This window comes from Emiliania huxleyi (genome assembly GCF_000372725.1).
Source record: "Emiliania huxleyi CCMP1516 unplaced genomic scaffold EMIHUscaffold_272, whole genome shotgun sequence".
Lineage (NCBI taxonomy): Eukaryota > Haptophyta > Isochrysidales > Noelaerhabdaceae > Emiliania > Emiliania huxleyi.
The window spans coordinates 106,980-110,931 of NW_005199989.1; the positions used below are offsets into that span (position 1 = coordinate 106,980).

A 3,952-nucleotide genomic window follows, 5' to 3' on the forward strand; every position below is an offset into this window, starting at 1 on the left:
CACGGGCTGCTGGCTACTGGCTGCTGGCCACGGACTCCCGGCTACTGGCTGCTGGCTGCTGGCTGCTGCGTACTGGCTACTGGCTGCTGGCTACCGGCTACCGGCTACTGGCTGCTGGCTGCTGGCTACTGACTGCCGTCTACTGGCTACCACTCTCGCCGTCGGTGCGGCGGTGTTCGGCGGCGCGGCGTCGCGCCCCGCCGACGCGCACCCCGGCATCGGCGACGGGCGGGGGGGCGGGCTGAGCGGACTCGCAGGGATCGTGTCGAGGTTCGGAGCGAGCGGCACCTAGGGTCCGGGTTAGGGTTAGGGTTAGGGTAAGGGTTGAGGTAAGGGTGCGGGGTAGGGTTAGGGTTGGGGTTAGGGTTAGGGTTAGGGTTAGGGTAGGGGTGCGGGGTAGGGTTAGGGTAAGGGTTGAGGTAAGGGTGCGGGTAGGGCTAGGGTTAGGGTTAGGGTTAGGGTGCGGGGTAGGGCTAGGGTTAGGGTTGAGGTAAGGGTGCGGGGTAGGGTTAGGGTTGGGGTTAGGGTACGGGGTGGGTACGGGTACGGGTACGGATTGGGGGTAGGGTTAGGGGAAGGGTTAGAGTTAGGGTTAGCGTTAGCGAGCGGCACCGGCAAGGAGAGGCGCGGGGGCAAGCCGGCGCCGCTCCTGGAGCAGAGGGCAACGGTTACTGTTTCGTCCCCTTGGTCGTCGCACAATACGACGAGATGGCGGACGGTGGTGAGGGCGGGGCAGGGCAGGGCGAAGGCGAGGCAGGGGGCAGGGTAAGGCGGGGGCAGGGCAGGGCGAAGGCGAGGCAGGGGGCAGGGTAAGGCGGGGGCAGGGCAGGGCGAAGGCGAGGCAGGGGGCAGGGTAAGGCGGGGGCAGGGCAGGGCGAAGGCGAGGCAGGGGGCAGGGTAAGGCGGGGGCAGGGCAGGGCGAAGGCGAGGCAGGGGGCAGGGTAAGGCGGGGGCAGGGCAGGGCGAAGGCGAGGCAGGGGGCAGGGTAAGGCGGGGGCAGGGGAGGGGGAAGGCGAGGCAGGGGGCAGGGTAAGGCGGGTGCAGGGGAGGGGGAAGGCGAGGCAGGGGCAAGAAATAGGCAGGCGAGGCGGAGACAAGCCAAGTGAGGTGAGGCAAGGTGAAGGCAGGGCCAGGCAAAAGGCGGCATCTCGGCGGCATCTCGGCGGCATCTCGGCGGCATCTCGGCGGCATCTCGGCGGCATCTCGGCGGCATCTCGGCGCGGCGTCTCGGCGGCGTCTCGCCGGCACGACGAGGCGTTGGCGGCGAGTAGCGCGGCGCACATGGCGCGGTGCTGCGCGAGGGCGCGCGAGTAATCGACGAGGCACGCGCTGTGCGACGTGCGCCTCGCCCCCGCCATCACCGACGCCACGGCCTGCCCGAGCGCCTCGAGCGCCCGCTCATAGCACGCCTGTTCACAGCTGCGGGTGTGAAGAGACGCCGTTCACAGTACAACGCCCGCTCGTAGCACGCCTGTTCACAGCTGCGGGTGTGAAGAGACGCCGTCCGCAGTACAACGCCCGCTCGTAGCACGCCTGTTCACAGCTGCGGGTGTGAAGAGACGCCGTCCGCAGTACAACGCCCGCTCGTAGCACGCCTGTTCACAGCTGCGGGTGTGAAGAGACGCCGTCCGCAGTACAACGCCCGCTCGTAGCACGCCTGTTCACAGCTGCGGGTGTGAAGAGACGCCGTCCGCAGTACAACGCCCGCTCGTAGCACGCCTGTTCACAGCTGCGGGTGTGAAGAGACGCCGTCCGCAGTACAACGCCCGCTCGTAGCACGCCTGTTCACAGCTGCGGGTGTGAAGAGACGCCGTCCGCAGTACAACGCCCGCTCGTAGCACGCCTGTTCACAGCTGCGGGTGTGAAGAGACGCCGTCCGCAGTACAACGCCCGCTCGTAGCACGCCTGTTCACAGCTGCGGGTGTGAAGAGACGCCGTTGGCAGTACAACGCCCGCTCGTAGCACGCCTGTTCACAGCTGCGGGTGTGAAGAGACGCCGTCCGCAGCGCAAGGCCGAGCGAGGTGCGGTGTCGCTCAGCGCTCGCCAGCTCGTGCGATGACGCGGCGCGCTCGAAGCCGCGCCTAACAGGGAAGTGTCCGCGAAGTGTCCTCGAGATGTCTGTGGGAGGTGACGCGCAAGCGCGCTCGAAGCCGCGCCGCCGCGCCGCCTCCTCCTCTGCAAGCCACTTTGCGAGCAGCGCGGTCGAGCCCGGCCCGAGGACGGCCTCGCGCGAGAAGCTGACCGTGCGAGAGAGGATGCGGCCAGCGTTGCGGGGCGTGCGCGCCGCCGTCTTTGCCGTCGACTTGATCGCAGACGCAGCGACGCCCGCGGAGCCGGACCGCTTGTGGCGCTTCCCCAGCTCCGGCGTCATCGCGGCGTCGCGGCGGCGCGAGCCTCCGCCCCTCCGCAGCCCGGCGCTGGCGGCGCTGGCGGCGCGCCGCACCGAGCTCTCGTACAGCAGAAAGTGCTGGACGAGCGGCTGGTGCAAGTCAAAGGCGTCCGACACGCCACTAAGGCCCTCGTTTGTCGAGTCACGGGCGGAGCCGGCGCCGTCGGCCTCCTCGCTCCCGCCGCCCGCCGCCCTGTCCGAGACCGCCTCGCCCGCGTTCTCCGCCGTCGAGGCGAGCCTGGCCGGGCTGCCGCCGTCGCGCGCCTTGCCGCGCCGCCCGCGCACCCGCTTTGTCGGCGAGGCCTGCGGTGACTGCGTCGGAGACGGCGAGCCCGAGCGCGCACCCAGGCCTGGGTCCGACGGACTCCGCGGGAGCCTGCCTCGCACGCCGTCGCCGTCGGCGGAGGGCGTCGCGATGCCGGGGTACTTCCGGAGGAGGCTGCGCTGGTGCTTGGAGCTCATCGGGCTCGGCAGGTCCGAGTCGGACAGGGCGAGGCACTCGGCCAGCGCCTCCTCTAGACTGACGCCGTCGTCCGATGGCGGGGGGCCGGCCTCGGCCGCGCCGGGCCCGGCAAAGCCTTCTGCGGCCGCGGCGCTCATCATTGAACTTTTTTTTCGGTAGGGATCCGGCCGACGGAGGTGAGCGAGAGAGAGAGAGAGAGTGCGAACTCGTCCCCCCCGGCCCAGGGCTATGCAACCGTGACAAGTGTGTGCTGTCTACGCCTGATCCAGGCGTGAAATCTGCCGATGCGTGATCTGTGTGTGGGCCGCTCTGTGAGGGGTCCAGGCATTGTCCGACGGGTAGGGGGTCTGTGCCCGGGCGGTGTCCGGTGCGGAGTCTCTCTCTGATCCCGCCTGTGGTGTTGGGTGCGAGGTCGTGGAAGCTTCGATCCCAAGGGGGGGAGCTGATCCCACTCGGTAACCAACTCTCAGGGGCAGTAGGTGGGCGGCCTGTCTGCTGTCTGGAGTGATCTGTCGGCGGTCAGAACGACCGATCAGGTTAGAGTTATCTGATGGTTGGAGGGTCTATCTGTATGTACTCCTCGAGATCTCTCCGAATCTGCCCTCTGATTAACCTAGCTTAATCGGGAAGTCGGTGCTAGTAGAGACTAGTAGAGCCGGGGCCCCGTTTCCGCACTGCGCTGCGCGGCGCACGGTGCCTCCGGGGGCCCCCGCGCCGGCCCAGAGACAAGACACATGTCAGAGTGAAATGGCACTAGCGACTAGCCTCACTGTCACGCGTGCGGAAAACGAAAGAGGGCACCTCCCCCATTTGTGTACAAACCTCAAGCGATGAACGCACTTGATCTTTTCCCTCCAACGTTTCGCCCGCATCGCGGCCCCCGCACATATCTTGCCGCAACGCACCGTGGGTCGCTCCCGGTAGAGCGTAGTAAGACGCCGCGCGTCCCCGCCCTTCCCTTCCCAAGGTGATCTCTCGGGCCGCGCCGCTCTTTCCCGCATCTCCCCCTCGGCCGCCCCGCCCAGGAACCGCAACCAGGAATTGGCGGACCGGCGCCGAGCACATGGACATGGCCCGCACCTACACCCCCCAGGGGGGG

General features: G+C 68.4%; 1 protein-coding gene across 1 annotated transcript in view; it reads right to left on the minus strand.

The window, feature by feature from the left end:
• EMIHUDRAFT_41077 (hypothetical protein) overlaps positions 1–3,952 on the minus strand; it is a gene marked incomplete at both ends in the record, with an annotated part of 15,958 nt that overhangs the window by 10,666 nt on the left and 1,340 nt on the right. The window lies entirely within an intron of this gene.